This window comes from Protopterus annectens, chromosome 17.part0, assembly GCF_019279795.1.
Source record: "Protopterus annectens isolate FY-2018-M chromosome 17.part0, PAN1.0, whole genome shotgun sequence".
NCBI classification, from domain to species: Eukaryota; Metazoa; Chordata; order Ceratodontiformes; family Protopteridae; genus Protopterus; species Protopterus annectens.
Genome location: NC_056751.1, coordinates 792,840,230 through 792,860,708, shown reverse-complemented (window position 1 = coordinate 792,860,708; position 20,479 = coordinate 792,840,230).

Below are 20,479 nucleotides of genomic sequence, written 5' to 3'. Positions count from 1 at the left end.
TAGAGAGATCCATAATGTCTGTTTTCATAAAGTCCACTGAGGTACACCTCATGGCATTTACGTCCACATGAACTATGACAGAATTAAACTGGTGGGTTCTGAGGTGTAGGGCATGAGACATTTCTTTGCGAGCTACAATGCCGAAACAAGAAGGCTGCAGCACCATTTTATAGTAGAGCAGTATGGTTAAAAAGCAAAATTGCTGCAGTACTAAATGCCAACCAGACACATGGCACAATGCAGGGATTCCTAAGGACAGGTACCCAGTTGTATTCCACCAACCAGACACATGGCATATTGCAACGATCCCTAAGGTCAGCTACCTGGCTGTATTCTGTCTCTGTTGTTAGAATGCAGGTGGGTCACCATCCTTAGGGATCGTTGAGATGCGCCGTGTGTCTGAGTGACCTTTAATATCGACAGTGATTTTGCTTTTCAACCATACTGCTTTGCAGCAAAGTGGTGTTGCAGGCTTCTGTTTTTGGCATTTCAGCTCACTGGGAAATGCCTCGTGAGCTACATGCCAGAACCCCATATTTGTACCTGTAGTGCAGTGACCTGAGTGAGTGAGTAATACTGCTGATCCTAGCTCCAGAGAGGCAACTAACTGTTCTCATCTCCTTGTCCATCCTGGTGAGAGAAGTACCTTGTGTGTTGTACAATAGAATAAATGAATAAAAACAGGAACAGTAGACCACTATGGCCGAATAAAAAGGTAGCCATTTATTAAATAACAGCGGTAAGTCCTTTCACAGCAGACCCACTTCTTCAGACCATATACACACCTTTAACAATCTCATTCATTAAAAGCAAACAACAGAACCAATGGGAGTAATGATAAGAGTCATGTGACTTAAGCACCAATCCAAAAAAACACAGCTACCTGAAATCATATCCTCACATTTTAATATTGTATTCACAAAACACAGCACCAATCCAAAAATACACAGCTACCTGAAATCATATCCTCACATTTTCATATTTTTTTCACAAAACAAAACTCAGCACAAATCCAAAAATACACAGCTACCTGAAATCATAGCCTTACGTTTCACTATTTTGTTCACAAAACAAAAAGACCATTCGGGTCAATGAAACAAACCTCATGACTTAAGCACTAGCTGTAAAGACACACAGTCATTCAAACTGCGGCTTTTATCTGCCTGCAGATCTAAAACCCACCTAAGTTCATTATATTCTGTCCTTAAGTCCCCTCCCCTCAAACTCACATTCATCAGCTCAAAAACCGTAAATTTAAAACAATGATTAGTACCAGAAACACTAACATGCTTTGCTATTGTATTACTCAACTTTAATTTTCTGATGTTAATATTATGTTCTAATATTCTCTCTTTCAAAGTCTGGTTCATTTTTCCTACATAAAATGCACTACATACTGAGCCTTATGCAAAGTAAATTAAATTATTGCTTTTGCAATCCAAATAAAAATCAAACTCTATATTGTAACCAGAAACTTGATATCTAATGTAAAGAGTGGTCCAAATAAATTTATATGCACTTCATGAACATCGTGGAAAAGTACCTTGATGATCAAAACCTCTAAAGTTGTCAGTAGTCTGCTGTCGATAACATAAATGGTGCTTCAAGGATTTATTATTTTTAAAGGAAAATCTGGGTATCATACCTAGGACATTCCTGAGCTTCTCATCTGAAATCAAAACTGACCAATTATTTTTAATAATGTCACAAACCAAACCTATGTCACTTCAGTATGTTAACACTATCTGGGAATCTTTACTTTGTTTGACTAGGTTTGTTTGTGAATGATCGTACATATGCTGAAATATAGGGTCTAGCAGAAGTCTATCTTAGGGATCATACTTCTGTTATAGTGCTTTCAATCTCACTGCAAGAGTAGCCCCTACACAATAAATCATTGGTCAACTTGTCAAAAATTCCATCCAGTACCATCATAATTATGTACCCTCATCGCTCTCAAAAAATTGACCCTTCAATACATTCTTAGAGACATGTCTAGGGTGCATGCTAGATTTATGTAATATGTTATTCTTCTTACAAGATTTCTTATACGTTGCTGCCCCTAGTGTACCAAACATATCTTTATTCACTGTTATATCTAGAAAGTCACAAGAAGACCTTGACCATTTGTAACTAAATTTAAGAAAGGTGGTAGTATTGTGTAGAAAATCAATAATTTCATGCAGTCTTTGTGATGACCCCTTCCAAATCAGGGAAGTGTCATCCACAAAGCATCTATAATAAGTAATACGCTCAATGTATTAGTTATTATTCAATACTTTCTCCAATTCACAATGTGCTAAAATCATATTTGCATAACTATACGAGCAGACTGTCCCCGTGGCAACACAAATCTGCTGTAAATAAAATTCACTTTCAAATATAAAAACATTATTTTCCAGGATCAATTCAAGTAAAATACATATCAACATAATTTTACTGTTAGAAAAATTACTACAGTTTGACAGAAACAACCTGACATTCTTAATTCTTACCTCATTAGGTATCAATGTAAAGAGGGAATTGACATCCAGGGTAACAAACATAATATCTGTTGTCCTGTCAGAGTCCTTAAATCCCCTTATACCAGTCAAACATATCATTCAAAAAATGTTTTGTGTCTTTCAAGACAGTTCTAACATTGTCTAAAACTGGCCATAAAGTCTTTTCATCAAAAATAAACAATGGTTCTGTAAGCCATCCATGTCTTGACACAATAGGTTGCATAGGTGGTTTTGGTGCAACTTTGTGCATCTTAGATAATCCATACAAAATTGGGATCACTGGACGTTCAACAGTAAAATAGTAAAAAAGCTCTTGCGTAATTAAACCTGTCATGAGTAAACCATACACGTAAAAGTTAACCTTGCTTATTAGCCCATCAATTTGAAATTTAAATAGCACAAATAGGTAGCATCATCTCTCAACATATCCAACAACTGTTGTAAATAAAACGGTATGTCCTTGATGACTACACCTCCACCTTTATCTGCAGGGCATATCTCTAAAAAAGACACTTGACATAACTTTCTCAGAGCCTCACATTAATTTATAGTTAGATTATAAAATGATGCTTTATGTATATCAGATAAAGCATGTCTAATCTCCCTGTCACATAAACTGGTAAAAGCATCTACCAAAGGATGTATATTGGGTACAAATGTATTAGGGTTCTTAAAAACGTTATTGACTCAAGTTTGTCGGGGAAACATCAAACATAAAGATACTTTTCTTTCAAAGAGTTTCAAGTCTATCAGTACATCTGTAACATCCGTTTACTTGGCTGGCATAAAACATAAACCCTTGTTCAACAATGTTATCTGGTCAACAGTCAGGGAGTAAGAAGAAATATTAAAAATTAAGTCATTTGGCTCCTGTTTCACATGGTCATACCTAACACCCTGTCTGGTTGCCGCACACGCCACCTTCTTGCTTGACTTCGAGATCACTCCTTTCTGAAATCCTTCTGTATTGGTAAGGGCCCCAAGAGGGAAAAAGGCGGTGAAGATGGTACAACATCTGACGTAGATGGTAGAGTGGAAGACAGGCTGCATACATTATCCACTTCATTAACAGTATTACTCAGATTCAATGGGAATAGGTCTCTCTATATGTTCTCCTGATGTCCGTTCTGACAGTACTGTATTGCTGGATACAGTAACACCATGTGGCCAAGAGAAAACATTTCCCTTGCTAAAATCTAGGATCTCACGCTGTAACTTTGTCCATTTTACTCCTTGTAGTCTCACTTCATATGCTGCCACACTATCATAGATTTCATCAAGACTTGGAGTCTCAGCTATAAACTTCAATGCAATGTCACTCTGCAAGTTCTTTATCTCCCTCAATAAAGAGGATTCAATAGATTTAAAAAAAATTATCAGCAGTCTTACATAATTAGAACTCAAATGTAGATTCAGTAACTGCTATTGTTTAAGTAAAATCTGGAAAAGTGTCTCCGTATGTCGGCATTTTAAGAATGTGCAGTCCATGAGAAATCACTTTATGATGTAAGGCAGCTTCAAGATGTAATGTTTGCCACTGCAACTGCTTATAGCCCACTTCTAAGTCGCAACTTTCAGCCATGACCCACCGTATCAACACACGAAATACAAAGCAAGAAAATCAATACCAGTGGGCAAAGGTCATAGAAATCCACAAAATCCAACAAATAAATACAGAAACAGTAGTACTGGGCTATAATTTGAGTGGAAGTTCTAGTTTACAAGCAGACAGATTACACAGGATTTTACTGGTGGATACCAACCCTCTTTTGTGAATTCTGAATGAGGCAGTGATAGTTACTGAACTTGAAACTGATCCAGGTACCTTAGAAACGTTTTTGCTGAGTTTAAAGGAACTTGAAAATGAGCTATATAAATATAAGCAGCTACAATGGCAGCAGTTACATCTTGAAGGTGCCTTGCATCATAAAGTGATTCCTCCTGGACTGTGTATATAAAATGCTGACATACAATGACACTTTTCCAGGTTTACTTAAACGATGGCAGTCCCTGAATCTACACTTGAGTTTTGATTATATGACACTGCTGATAGATTTTTTTTAATCCATTGAATCTTGAACCCTCTTTATTGAGGGAGATAAAGAACTTGCAGAGTGACATTAAATAAAGGTCTACAGCTGACACTGTAAATTAAGTCTTGATGAAATCTATGATAGTGTGGCAGCATATGAAGTGAGACTACAAGGAGTAAAATGGACAAAGTTAAAGCATAAGATCCTAGATTTTAGCATAGGAAATGCTTTCTCATGGCCACGTGGTGTTACTGTATCCAGCAATACAGTACTGTCAGAACAGACATCAGGAGAATAGATACTGTTATGGAAGTGAGTAATGTAAGCAGCCGCTCTTCCACTCTACCATCTACATTGTATGTTGTACCATTTTCACTGCCTTTTTCCCTCTTGGGGCCCTTACCAATACAGAAGGATTTCAGAAAGGAGAGATCTTGAAGTCAAGCAAGAAGGCAGCATGTGCGTCAACCAGAGAGGGTGATAGGTATGACCATGTGAAATAGGAACCAAATGACTTAATTTTTAATATTTCTTCTTACTCCCTGACTGTTGACCAGTTAACATTGTTGAACAAGGGTTTATCTTTTGTACCAGCCAAGCAAATGTATGTTACAGATGTATTGATAGACTTGAAACTGTTTGCAAGTAATGTATATTTATCTTTAATGTTTCCCCAACAGAGTTCAGTCAATAATGTTTTTAAGAACTCTAGTACATTTGTACACAATATACATCCTTCAGTAGATGCTTTTACTGATTTATGTGAAGGTGAGATTAGACATGTTTTATCTGATAGATATAAAGCATCATTTTATAACATAACTACTGTATAAATGAACATTAGGCTCTGAGAGAGGTATGTGAAGTGTCTTTTTTAGAGATACACCCTGTAGATAAAGGTGGAGGAGTAGTCATTATGGACATACATTTTTATTTACAACAATTGTTGGACATGTTGAGAGATGATGCTACTTATTTGCACTTATTTAAATTTAAAGTTGATGAGCTAATAAGAAAGGTTAACTTTTTCATGTATGATTTACTCATTACAGGCTTGATTATGGAAAAGCTTTTTAATTATTTTACTGTTGAACATCTGGTGATCCCAATTTTATATGGATTACCTAAGGTGCACAAAGATGCACTAAAATCACCAATGTGACCTACTGTGTCAAGCCGTAGATGGCTTACAGAACCATTGTCTATTTTTGTTGAAAAGACTTTATGGAATTCCCAGATATGCTCAGAATTAGTCCAAAATGACAAAAAATACACCGAACCCACAGACATTGCCAACATCCTAGCTGACAGGTTCAGTGCAAACTCCCCCCCCTCCCCACCAAAAGGGCAAATATCTATCCCAGCAGAGTGCTGCCCCCATGACATCTCAGATGCTCAGGTAAGAGCCGCCCTCTCCAAAGCAAAAAACACAGCATCAATGGGACCAGACGGTGTCCCGGGCTGCGTCCTACATGAACTCCAAGAAGAGCTAAACACAAACATAAAACTACTGTTCAATCTCAGCATTACCACAGGATATGTACCCAAAGAGTGACATACAGCAACAGTGGTCCCTCTCCACAAAGGTGGTGCCTCAACGGATCCTGGAAACTATCGCCCCATAAGCCTGACTAGCTTGGTCTGCAAAGCTATGGAAAGGATCATCATGGACCTCATAAATAATGATATTGGGGACCTACAGACACTGGATCCTACCCAGTTCGGCTTTGTTAAGGGCAGATCCTGCCTCTTAAACCTGGTTGATTTCTTTGAAACAGTCACCAAGGCCATTGACGCGGGGAAGGTGGTCCACACAGCCTACCTGGACCTCGCAAAAGCCTTCGATACAATACCCCACTTGGGCATTATAGATAAGCTCACCAACTTAAATATAAACCCCTATGTCACTAGATGGGTTGCAAACTGGCTCAAGGACAAAACCCACATGGTTAGAATTGCTGGAGCCATGTCAGACTCCAAACCAGTTACAAGTGGCATCCCACAAGGCTCAGTCCTGGGACCTCTCTTGTTCGGTATATATTTCTCGGAGGTACAGGCCAACACGGAAGGACTGTGGCTGACCAAGTTCACAGATGACTGCAAACTGGGCACCATAATCGACTCTCCAGCCGACACAAGCATCCTCCAAAAGGGCCTCATAGAAACAGACAACTGGTGCCAGAGCCATGGCCTCAAGCTAAATGCCAAAAAGTGTATAGTCATCCCCTTTGGCAAAAACAAAGTGCCACAAATTACCACATAGGTGGTAATCCATTAAGTACGGAAGAAGTAATTAGGGACCTGGGGACCCAAGTTGATAGCAATCTCTCATTTGACAACCACGTGGCCAAAGTGGTTAGAAAACATTTTATATAGCCCACCTAATCATGAAGGGATTCACATCTAGATCAGGGGAGGTCATCGTGCCTCTTTACTCATCCCTCATCAGGCCCATAATTGAGTACAATGCCCCTTTTGGGATGTACCTTACCAGACACCTGCAGCAAATGGAAAGACCCCAAAAGTACCTCACCAAGAGGATCAAAGAGCTCAAACAGATGCCATATGCTGCCCGGTTAAAGAAACTCCAGCTCTACTCAGTGGCATACCACCTGCTCAGAGATGATCTGTGCCTGACATATAAAGCCATGTCCAATCCGGAATTAATGGACATGCTGCACCTCAGAAAATCCAAATCCCATCGAGCTACGTGCTCGAGAGACTTGAACCTCAGCACTGAAATAAATAGGACATGCTGGAGGGACAGATTCATAACCCAGAGGCTCCCTTCACTCTGGAATAAAATCCCAGTCCAGGTTAGTCAGAGTCCCTCATTGACTCTCTTCAAGAGGAATCTTGATGAGTGGATGGGGGATCGTAGGTTTACCCCGGGTATCACTTCTGTGTCACTGTTAGACAGAGGCACAGTATACTAACCTTGAAAAAGGGCATAGCAAAATTAATTTAAAATGGGTGGTGAAAGCCAAACACACTCTGGCTAGGCTTATAAATGTCCTAGGGCAGATAGCCTAGTATGAACCTATGGACAGTTTTGGACAATGTTAGAACTGTCTTGAAAGACACAAGCAATTTTTGAAAGGTCTATTTGGTTTAAGGGATCTGACAGGATAACAGATATTTCATTGGTTACCCTAGATGTCAATTCCCTCTTTACAGTTATACCTTAAGAGGCAGGAGCTGAGAATATCAGGTTGTTTCTGTCTAGTTATACTGATTTTTTCTAGAATTAAAATTATGTTGATATGTACTTTACTTGAATTGATCCTGGAAAATAATGTTTTTATATTTGAAAGTGAATTTTATTTACAGAAGATTGGTGTTGCCATAGGGACAGTCTGCTCGAATAGTTATGCAAATATGGTTTTAGCACACTGAGAATTAGAGCAAGTACTGAATAATGTTGAGTTATTATAGATGCTTTGTGGATGACATCTTCCTGATTTGGAAGGGGTCAACACAAAGAATGCATGAGTTTATTGATTTTCTACACACTGCTACCACCTTTCTTAAATTTAGTTACAAATGGTCAAAGTCTTCTCTTGACTTTCTAGATATAACAGTGAATAGAGGTATGTTTGGCACACTAGGGACAACAATATACAAGAAATCTTGTAAGAAGAATGACATATTAGTTAAATCTAGCATGCACCCTAGGCATGTCTCTAGGAATATACTGAAGGGTCAATTTTTGAGAGTGATTAGGCTACGTAATAGAGTTACTGGATAGAATTTTTGACAAGCTGAGCAATGATTTAGTGTGTAGGCACTACTCTCGCAATGAGATTGAAAGCACTATAACAGAAGTACAATCCCTAAGAGAAATTTGTGATAGACCCTATTTCTCCAAGGATTTGTATGATTGTTCACAGACGGACCTATTCAGACAAAGTAAAGAATCCCGGATAGTGTTAACATACTCAAGTGACATAGGGACCTATTCAGACAAAGTAAAGATTCCTGGATAGTGTTAACATACTCAAGTGACATAGGGACCTATTCAGACAAAGTAAAGATTCCCGGATAGTGTTAACATACTCAAGTGACATAGGTTTGGTCTGTGACATTATTAAAAAGAATTGGTCAGTTTTGTTTTCAGATGAGACCCTCAGGAATGTTCTAGGTACGATACCCAGTTTTTCCTTTAAAAATAATAAATCACTGAAGCACCATTTATGTTATCGACAGCAGACTACTGCCAGCTTTAGAGGTTTTAATCGTCAAGGTACTTTTCCACAATGTTCAAGAAGTGCATATAAATTTATTTAGACCACTCTTTACATTAGATATCCAGTTTCTGGCTACAATGTAGAGTCTGATTTTTATGTGGATTGCAAAAGCAGCAATTTAATTTACTTTGCACAATACTCGGTGTGTAGTGCATTTTATGTAGGAAAAATGAACCGGACTTTGAAAAAGAGAATATCAGAACATAATATTGACATCAGAAAATTAAAGCTGAGCAATACATTAGCAAAGCATGCTAGTGTTTCTGGTACTGATCATCGTTTTAAATTTACGGTTTTAGAGCTGATGAATGTGAGTTTGAGGGGAGGGAACTTAAGGACAGAATATAATGAACTTAGGTGGAGTTTAGATCTGCAGGCAGATAAAAGCCATGGTTTGAATGACTGTGTGCCTTTCAAACTGTGTGTCTTTTTGTTTCATTGATCTGAATGGTCTGCATTTTGTTTTGTGAACAAAATAGTGAAATGTGAGGCTACGATTTCAGGTAGCTGTGCATTTTTGGATTGGTGCTGTGTTTTGTGAATACAATATTAAAATGTGAGGATATGATTTCAGGTAGCTGTGTATTTTTGGATTGGTGCTGTGTTTTGTGAATACAATATTAAAATGTGAGGATATGATTTCAGGTAGCTGTGTTTTTTTGGATTGGTGCTTAAGTCACATGACTCTTATCATTACTCCCATTGGTTCTGTTGTTTGCTTTTAATGAATGAGATTGTTAAAGGTGTGTATATGGTCTGAAGAAGCGGGTCTGCTGTGAAAGGACTTACCGCTGTTATTTAATAAACTGCTACTGTTTTAGTCAGCCATGGCGGATTACTCTTCCTGTTTTTATTCGTTGGATTTTTATGGATTTTTATCACCTTTGCCCACTGGTATTGATTTTCTTGCTTTGTACAACAGAATATTGTATGACACGAGTACTAGGTAAAGTGATGGTCAGCTTAATGGGCTTTGTTCTTGGGGGATCACTGCGTGTAGGCTTATATGCAGTGTTAGGTGTTGCTTTTGTTGTGTGCTTTAGTAACTGTTGACAGTAAGTGTTGCAGTTTGATGGCTTGGGAGGTCTTTGATGTTTTGAGAGGTTTCTGATAAGTGGTTCAGCATAAGAAGGTCTATTTGTGTACTGAGTGGTATTTGTGAAGGATGTAGTGTATGTGTGGTTCTGACAACCTTGTTTGTGACATTTTTGCCTCTAAAAAAGTTATGTATGTACATTCTTGCATACTGTGTTAAAGAATTAAAAGTCTGTTCAAGTATATGAAACAATTGCTACATTGTGCCAAGATGCCCATATGTACCAAGCTGGCCACAGCGACAGTAGAAAATGGGAAATCCGTGTTGTCAGGACCTGTATTTGGGTTGGGTTATTATGGTTTATGGTCTTAGTTTTACAGTGGTCACTCAATTTGTTTCTAGGTTGAAGGCTAGATGTTAGATAGTGCTATGATCTTAATGCTGTATGACACCATCTAGCTGCCCTAAGCTTAGCTCCACACAAAGCCTTTCTGTGTTATGGGTCAAAGTCCTAAGATCTAGTTTTATAGGTTTGAGACTACTAATTACCACTGAGAGGTGAACAGCTTCTAATTTATAGTAGACAGAAAAAGCTGTAAACAAACTTCTGTGTACTCTGGCCAATAAATGACTACACTTTAAATTCCCTGGAGTGTCTCCCGACTCAGAGAGACCAGGTAAACACATTCTGCCACAAGATGGATGATCTTGCAACTTCTTAATGTAAAAGTACAGCAAAAGTAGCTCTCAAGTGCAGATTAACACCCAACTAAGTCCCTACAAAGCTCTATGGTTGATGAAACTATCTCACTTTAAGCCTCCCTGGGTGTTTCACAACTCAGGCTGACCAGGCTACTTTACTATGCTAATAGAATAACTGTTTCAGTCTTTTTAAGATTAAAAAAAAATGAACACACTCTTTGGCTAAAAATGAAAAGGTATGAACTAGATGCAACATATAATTGTCACCTTAAGCTCCCTTGTGTGTTTCCAAACTCAGACAGACAACAGTACCTTTCTACTCTCACTAGAACTGCAGTCACAGCCTTCTTAATATAAAACACACACTTTAGATAGACAAAAGTGAAAAGGTATCAGAAACAAACTAAAACAATGACTGAAAAGGTCACACTGAACAACTGACCAGTAAAAAAAAACAAAAGAAAAATCTAGCAAGACTAGAGTTTTCACTGTGTGATTCTTTAAATCTCTTGTATTAGAGGCACAATGGGATATACGCAAATGATCCCTTAAGGACATCATGTGTTTTAGCTATATGGCAGTTCTGAATGCCCATGATTTTTTTTCTTTTTAACTCTTTCTATGGACAAATTCAGGCCAATAAAGCGAAACCACTCAAGCTGTGGACATGCATGTTTCAGCTTTTTTATAGCATCATCAGCACAGCACAAGTGGAATGTTTGGTCAACATTTGGAAACACAGGGTTATCGTACCCAGATGATGTCCACAACACTTGGGGTGTTTGCAAAATATCCTAACAAACTAAAACAATGAGCAAAAAGGTCACATAGAACAACTAATCAGTAAAAAACGGATGTCCTTACGGGGTCATTTGCACATATCCTCATTTGCATATATCCCATGCTGCATCTAATGCAAGAGGTTTAAGGAATCACACAGTGAAAACTCTAGTCTTGCTAGATTTTTCTTTTGTTTTTTCTTACTGATTAGTTATTCTGTATGACCTTTTTACTTATTGTTTTAGTTTGTTAGTTGGGATATGTTGCAAATACCCCAAGTGTTGTGGGCATCAGATGGGTATGACAACCCTGTGTTCCCAAATATTGGCCAAATATTCCACTTATGTTGAGCTGATGATGTTATAAGAAGGCTGAAACATGCATGTCCACAGCTAGTGGGGTTTGGCTTTATTGGCCTGAATTTGTCCAGAGAAAAACTTAAAAAGAAAAAAAAACGTCATGGACATTCAGAACTGCCATATAGCTGAAACATCGGATGACCTTAAGGGGTCATTTGCATATATCCCATGTTGCCTCTAATACAAGAGGTTTAAGGAATCACACAGTGAAAACTCTAGTCTTGCTATATTTTTCTTTTGCTTTTTTTAAGATATCAGAAACAAATCAAATAACTAGCTACACCAAGTAATTTTCATTTAAAGCCTCCCGGTGTGTTTTCTAACTCAGACTGACCAGGCTACTTTACTACTGCCACTAGAATAGCAGTCCCAGTCTTCTTAATGTAAAAACAAAGTTTGGTTGGCCAAATTTGAAAAGGCACCAACTAGCTACAGCAAGGAATTATCACTTTAAGCTCCTTTGTATGTTTCCCAGTCAGACAGACAAGGCTGCCTTTCGACTGCCACTAAAACTGAAGTCTCAGCCTTTTTAATGTAAAAACACACTTTAGTCATCCAAAAGTGAAAAGTGCAACAAAATTCACAGCAAACAGTGATGAAAGCAAGTGCTAACTGGCAGCATCAAATAAACTCCATACAAGAGTCTGAATAACTTTAGCAATATGGCTAAAATTATTCAGACTCTTATGTGGAGTTTTTTGTTTTACATTGCCAGTTGGCACTTGCTTTCTTCATTGCTTGCTGTGGATTTTGATGCACTTTTCACCCTTTGGCATTTTTTGGTTTGAGTGGATTGAGCGTACAGTGCCATCCTTTTTCTTTTAGTTCAAAAGTGAAGAGGTATTGGAAGCAAATCAAATAACTAGCTACAACAAATAATTTTCACCTTAAGTCTCCCTATGTGCTTCCCAACTTGGACAGGCCTGGCTACATTTCTACTCCCACTAGAATTGCAGTCCCAACCCTCTTAATTTAAAAACACACTTTAGTTAGCCACAACTAGAAATGTGCCAGCAACAAGTCTAACAACTAGCTACAAGTATTGTTAAGGTGATTCAAAGGCAGACAAGCCAGCAATGAGGAACACACACAATTCAAGCCAATTTCAAAGTACACTAACAGTCAAAGGGAAGGATCTTCCGAGTTTCCATTGTCGGTAACCAGTAAGACAAGAAGAGGGGGATAAGAATAGGAGGAGCTTCTAGTGCCAGCTATACAGTAAGGCCAGGCAGCTCAAAAGCCTCCAAGTATAAAATTAAAACAATGATAGGGAGGGAAAGACACCTAGGCCTAGCACATAAACCAAAAAAGCAATGCAGACTATAAAATGTCTTAAATGAACAGCTTTAACTTCAGATAAAAAACAAATGCACAAACTGATTTAAATGGTACAATAAATGCAATTATAAATCTACTTAAAATGTACTTCTCTGAATGCAAAAATGTAGTCCAAATGCTTTTGTTATCACCTTACAGCAGTCTCAACATCAAGGAAACAAAACTCAGTGTTTCGTGGTAGGAGTAAAGTGTGAGGCAAAAACTAAAAGTAGCAGCCTAAGGAAAAAAAATGAGTCAATGGTAACTTTTGCATAATCTTCAAAGTTAGTTTTGAGACCTACCCAAGTCATTTTAAATTCTGCTGTAGACATGTAATTGAACTACCCTTCATACTAAGTATATTATACATGTCTTGGACCATGCCACATTCAATTCCCCTCAAGTTATAGAAAAGACCCTGCAGTTCTTCTAGATATCAAACAGTCACAGTGGACTTCTCCATAAAATATATTTTAGAATGTATACCATATGTTTATTATAAGTAACATGGGATTATTTGTTCAGTTTGCAGTCAACACCCCATGCAGACACACAAATACAAGTATAGACACACACACACACACACACACACACACACACACACACACACACACACACACACACACACACACACACACACACACACACACACACACTAAACAGAATATTTGGCTTGATAAATTTTCTTTTAACTACATTAATTTCAATTAAATGCAAGCATAAACTGACTACCAAGTAGAATTTGGGCATATGTGATCATGAAAGTCAATATTTAAATATGTATTTTTCAGACTTGCTTGATTTTGCCTTGAAACAGGTTGGAATAAGCCCACTGAAAGTGGATTCATCATTTGAGAAACACTGGTGAATCATATATATTAAATATATGAACTGAAAACACATCAATATTAAGGCAAGGCTCCGGACAGACAATTAAGTGCTTTTGTTCTACATTAATCAGAACAGAACTTTATCAGAAAATATAAAATATAGATCTACCACATGAATTTAAAAAGACTGCAAATAAATCATGTGATCCATACAGCCAATGAAAAATAAAATGAATGCTGTCACAAACACAAAAATTCCTTTGAAATATAAAGTGATGAGACTAAAAAGCAACTCTAATTGGTTAAAAACATATATATGCTTTTTGTAATCATTAAGGATTTAATGTAAATTGGAAGTTAATTTGTTTATATATGTTTTAACCAATTGTATTAGTAACTGAAGGTGTTGACATATGTGAGTGTGCGTGTGTGTGTCTGTGGTGGTGGTGGTGGGGGGGGCAGGACCTTTGTGTCCTGTCACAAAGGGAGCAGGGGACTTTGCATGTGTCGCATATCAAAGCATGGACATATCTCATAGTGTCCGTTGTACATCCTCCCCCTAGACATTATGAGCACACATGCAAAGAAAGTACAGTTTTGTAAGTTAACTTAGCATAACAGTAGATGTTCTAATGGATCACTGCTGTAGTAGCCTAAACTATTTGGGTCTTACCCCAGGCACTAGCCAACCTATCAAAGACGACTTACTGTTTTTTTATTTAAATGCAGTATGTTCCAATTAGTATTTGTACTCTAAAACTGTCCTTATGTTATGTAGGGTGAAAGCGCTAAGTACTACTATTACACGTGTATTAATTTATTTTATTTTTGTTTGTGGTGAATTAAATCTTTTCCGAGTGACATCCGTGAGCTTTATTTTGTTTTACTAGCCAACTTCCCAGAGTTTGGGCACCATCAAGGTGCTCCGACTGCCAGGAGTGCACAAGGTGCTTCATATAAAAATCAGTTAGAATACCAAAAACCTACAGAGCATTTTCTGTCTAAGAAGGAGGCAAGAGCCATTTATGCTTGTGCTAGGAAACAAAGTGAACTATCACTACATACAAAGGGCAACAATAACTACACCCTGGCAACACCAAAGAAAAAGGACTAGAAAAAAGGGGGCAGGTGAAACAAATGGCTACTGCAATGGTGATTCATTAGTACATCTACTGCTATGCTATGCTTACTTACACAGCTGTACTGTGTTCAGTACATAGATCACTGTTTCAGTAGCCTAAGCTTTTGGGTAGTTTACCACATCTTAGTAAGGAATAGAAAAAGATGGGGGGGGTGGAGCCTGAATGGCTAACCGAGAGCAGCTAAATTTCAGAGCTCCATAAAACTACTAGAATATACAGGAAAATTTCATTTTTTTAAACATAAATATCATAAGCATATAGACAAAGGTCTAATCTATATAAGCAACTTTGGTGGATTTATATAAATATTTTCCTGTCAGAAAAACTTGGGAGATTCTTCAACCTCTGAAATGAGTAACTCAAGGAATTATCAACCTGACGCAGCCTTAAAGAAAGAAATACAACTCATGTCAACCACCTTGCAAGGACTGTCTTTGAAGATGGATGATTTTAAAGAAAACTTGGAAAATCTTAAAATTAATTGTCAAAAGCAAACTGATGTTTGTATGGAATTGCTACAACAACATCAAATAAAAATAACTAATATAGAAACTTCACTAAATGACACTGAAGGAAGACTTAAGGAAGAAGGAACCCAAAAAGAATTTCTGCTTAAGCAAAATAAATGGCTTCTGGATAAGATGGATGACTTAGAAAATAGAGAAAGGAGGTCTAACATTAGAATCTTCGGGTTACCAGAGAATACGGAAGGTGAGGACATTATTTTATTTTTAACATATTGGATTCCTGAACTCTTGGATCTAAAAGAAGGCTTCTCTTATGGCATTGAAAAGGTGCATAGAGCTCTAGGAAAACCTGCTTCAGCTTCATCCAAAATTCCTCCTAGATCAATAGTAATAAAATGTCTGTAATACATGGACAAGGAATTAATTCTAAAAACTGCCTGGAGAAAATCACGTTTAAAATATAATCAGAATCTAATAAGATTTGACAATTATTATTCCAGTAGAGTTTTAGAACAAAGGAAAAAAGTTTGGCCACTAATAAAACTACTTAAACAAAACAACATCAAGGCACAGCTTACTTTTCCTGCCAAAATCAAAATCCTTTACTCAAATGAAGTGAGAACCTTCAACAACTTGGAAGAGGCATTAGCATTTAGTAAAAATAACAAGACTGTCTCAATACCTGAGGATATGGATTGGTCATCCCCTTCTCTGAAGAGAACACATGAAAAACAAATCCTGGTCAGATGCTACAAAGAAAATAGAAAAAACAAAAAAACGGAGTCCAAAATTGCTGTATCAGCTAAATCTCTCAAATAGATACTGGACATGAACATTTACTTATTTCTTTAAGTGAAATATCAGGATAATGAGTCACTAAACTAAATATTAGAAATATTTATTCTCGTTTTTTTTCCCTTCTGACAAACTGAAGTCTCAATGGTTCACTTCTTACAACTACAGGTAATTATTGCACTTTACTGGGAGTTTGGGGATCTCTATTCATTTAGACTAGAATGGTTATCCTGCTTGTATACTGTAATGGGTGATATTATATCAGGAGAAACTTGCCAGTGGTTAGATCTGTCATGTTATTTTGTAGTTTGTATCATTTAGCAAAGTTAATGACTTATAAAAAGTAAGACTAGCATGTCATGAATAAGCTGCCTGTGTCAGTCACTAAATGTGCTCTGGTGGGATGAATGGCTTAGAACATGTTAAAATTATAAATTTATTTACTATATATATTTATTCAACTTAGTTTGCTACATTTATTTAAACGGTCCTCAGTCCTGGCTCCTTGTTTAATTAATTGCTGAATTAACAGAAGTATTTGTTTTTTGCTGCTCGTCTGTTTTTTAGACTCTCTGAAATGATTGATGATGATCTGCTAATGTTTCATTGAACCAGGAGATTGCTCATTCCCTTTTAGTTCACTGTTTAAATTAGATGGAAAACGAGTGTAAAATATACAACATGAGGCTTTTGACCACAAGAAAACCTCACGAGCATGCTGACTATTTGCTTATTCCCAGTGTAAGAAGAAAAACGAGTGTAGTCCATTGCCATGATGACAGGAAGTGAAGCGTTAGGCTTCACTGCTTTGCGCAACTTCCTTAGACAACAAGAAATCACTTTACATGGCAACGGTTATTTTTGCAAATGTTTATAATGAGATATTGATTATTGTTAACAACAAATTTGAAACCCATATATATTGTAACACGAGGGGCAATGAACTAAAATGACTAAGCACTCATGTAACTTGAAGCACTCAATATAAAATCCAAACCCAGTAGCGTCCCATGCAATACAGAAATCATTACAGGAAAGAGAAAAGGGAAGGAGGAAGAGGGTAGAAAGGAGCAAGAAAGAAAGAAGAGGAAGAGGGAGGAAAGGGAAGGGCGATATTGTAGTTGAGGGCCTCTCAAGTTCGTTTTGTGCAGAAGTGGGCAGAAGTGGGCAAATTGAGTGACAACCCGGTCTGCATATTACTTGGGGTTTTCGACAAACTGGCAATAAATTCTATATATATATATTTTTTAACATTTTAGGTTGATTAAAACTTGCCGTTATACACAATATGTGCATATCAAAGTTCAGTCATGCTGCAACATCCTGTAATACTTAAAGACTTAACCCCACAACTGCGTAAAAGAAAGAAGCGGTTACATTTCCGTACAATTGCGTGCTGTACTGACAGCACATAACCGTTCAAAGTGTCAATATGAAATTTTGGCGACTGTTTGACTATTAAAAGCCCTATGACAACAGAAACACTTATAGTTTAAATAAGAAGCTATTACGTTGTATCAAATTCCATAATTTAGCAGTTGGCAGTCCTCTTAAGAAACTGAAATACCCCAAGGTTGAGAAAGGTTTTTTTGCTTAAATGTCGTTCACACCATACCGGTAATTTAATTCAGTTTACTGTTATATTTACTGTCCTATTACAACATCAAGTGCACTTTTTTCCTTCGGTTGTACATTGGGAGGGAATACATATTCATGAATGACATATCACGGGGGGTGGGTTTTGGGCATGGCTTGCTACTGCGCATCTGGTGAGGCCCTCAACTACATATCGCCAAGGGAAGAAAAAGGAAAAAACACACTCGTGTTCCGTTTGCTATATCAGTAAAATTTAATTCTGAAGATAGACTAATGAAAGGTATCTTAATTTCAGAATGAACTGAGTAAAATACCATTGTAAATTCTGATGGAAATTATATTCTACTGAAAATCTAATAAAGTAATATTTGTCTTCTACTGTTTGATGTTCTGTGAGCCCAGGTCATGACAAAAAGGGTCCGATCTCCTATCCTATCACCAGATAGTTATGGTATCAGTGCCATTTAGTTCTTTCAATTTATTTATTTATTTATTTCTGGCTCAGAGATGTATGGGGAGGGAAAGAAGTAAAGGAAAGAGGGGAAGGAAGGAGGGGGGGAGAGACAAAGAAAAAGTAAAAGAAAAACTACAATTAATGACAGCTCTAACAAATGAAGAATAAGGGAGTAAGAGGAGTTAATAAAACAGACTGGCTTTCTGGATATAACTGTTTATTGATAACATTTTTTTCTTCTATTCTTCTTCTTTCTAAACATGACCAGAACAGAGAGATGGGGCTGATCTTATATAAATAAAGAAGCAAACAGACGTGCATATACAAGGAAGATGATAATACTGAAATAAAGGGCACTGAAAAGACAGCTATGGGAATATCTGGACACCTAAAGCCTGTCATCAGTGAGGTTTGAGTGTTATTTCAGCAAATTATTAAGGGAAGTAGAAAGCTAGGCTATCTTCTTTACTGACTTAAGGAAAAGAAGATGTTACACTGTTATATGGATAGCAATTGTAATCAGAAAATTAATGAATTATATATAGGATCTAAATTGTATCCATGCAGGATTCTGACTAAGTTAGTAGACTTTATACTAACTTAAGAAACTGAAGTCAACTACTAGATACCTATAGTGATTGAAGTTTATTTATGGATGGCATCTATAGGGTTGGTAGTAAGCTATTGGCCCTAGGGCCTATACAAGCCTAGCCATAACAATTCCCTGGCTATTTCATTCCACACTATTTACTTCCCTGGACCCCTGTCTAGCAAGGCGACTGACGTGATCTCCAGGGTGACTTTCCTTTCTCCCATCCAGTTGTCAAGGTTCCTTCTGAAGACGGCCAAAGAGACGCTCTGCTTGACATGTATGGGCAGTCTATTCCAGAGTCTGGGGAGTCTCTGGGTCAAGAACCTACCCCTCCAACATGTTTTGTTTATTGTGATGACAAGGTTTAGATCCCTGGAGCGTGTGGCTGTGAGGGATTGGGATTTCATTAAATGTAGCATGTCCAACAGCTCTGGGTTTGACATGGCCTTGTATGTTAAGCAGAGATTGCCTCTGAGTACACGATATGCGACAGAGTATAGCTGGAGTTTTTTAAGGTGGTCCGCGTACGGCATCTGCTTTAGGCCTGTAATTCTTTTAGTGAGGTATTTCTGTGGCCTTTCTAATTGTTTCAGATGTCTTGAGAGGTACATACCAAATGGGGCATTGTATTCTATAATGGGTCTAATGAGGGATAAGTACAGTGGAACAATGACCTCCTTTTTCCTGGATGAAAAGCCCCTTAGTGATGAGGTGTGCCACACAGAAGGATTTCCTGACTGTTGTGGGGATGTGGTTATCGAAGGTGAGACCACTGTCCACCTGTGTCCCTAAGTCTCTTATCACACTTTCGGTGTTTAGTGTACTGCAACCTATGTGGCAATTCATGGGCACATGCTTTTTCCCAAAGGGGATAACTATACATTTCTTAGCATTGAGCTTGAGCCTATGGCTCTGGCACCAAGCATCTGTTTCTGTAAGGCCCTTTTGTAGAGTATCAACATAATTTGGGGATTCAATAATGGCTCCCAGTTTGCAGTCATCTGTGAACTTTGTTAGCCAGAGTCCCTTAGTGTTGGCCAGTACTTCAGAGGAGTAGATGCCAAACAAGAGTGGTCCCAGGACTGAACCCTGAGATACTCCACTTGTCACTTGTCTGGAGCTGGATTTCGAGTCGGCTACTTTTACAGTGTGGGTTCTGTCAGTAAGCCAGTTGGCAACCCATCGAGTGACGTAGGGATTAATACCCAGCTTAGTAAGTCTATCTATGATACCAGAGTGGGAGATGGTGTCAAAGGCCTTGGCGAGGTCTAGATAGGCTGTGTGGACTGCCTTACCCTCGTCCATGGCTCTGGAGACTGATTCAAAAATGTCAATCAGGTTCAGGAGACAGGATCGGCCCTTCACGAACCCAAACTGGGTGGGGTCAGTGTTTGAAGGTTGCCAATGTCTTGGTTTATAAGTTCTGTGATAATACGTTCCATGGCCTTTCAGATCAGGCTCATCAGACTGATGGGACGGTAGTTCCCAGGATCCAAGGTAGATCCCCCCTTGTGGAGTGGGATAACTGTAGCTGTGTGCCACTCAGTGGGCACAAAGCCTGAGGTGAGGCTATGATTAAACATGACACTTAGGTGAGGTGAGGTGACAGTTCATTTTGTAGTTCA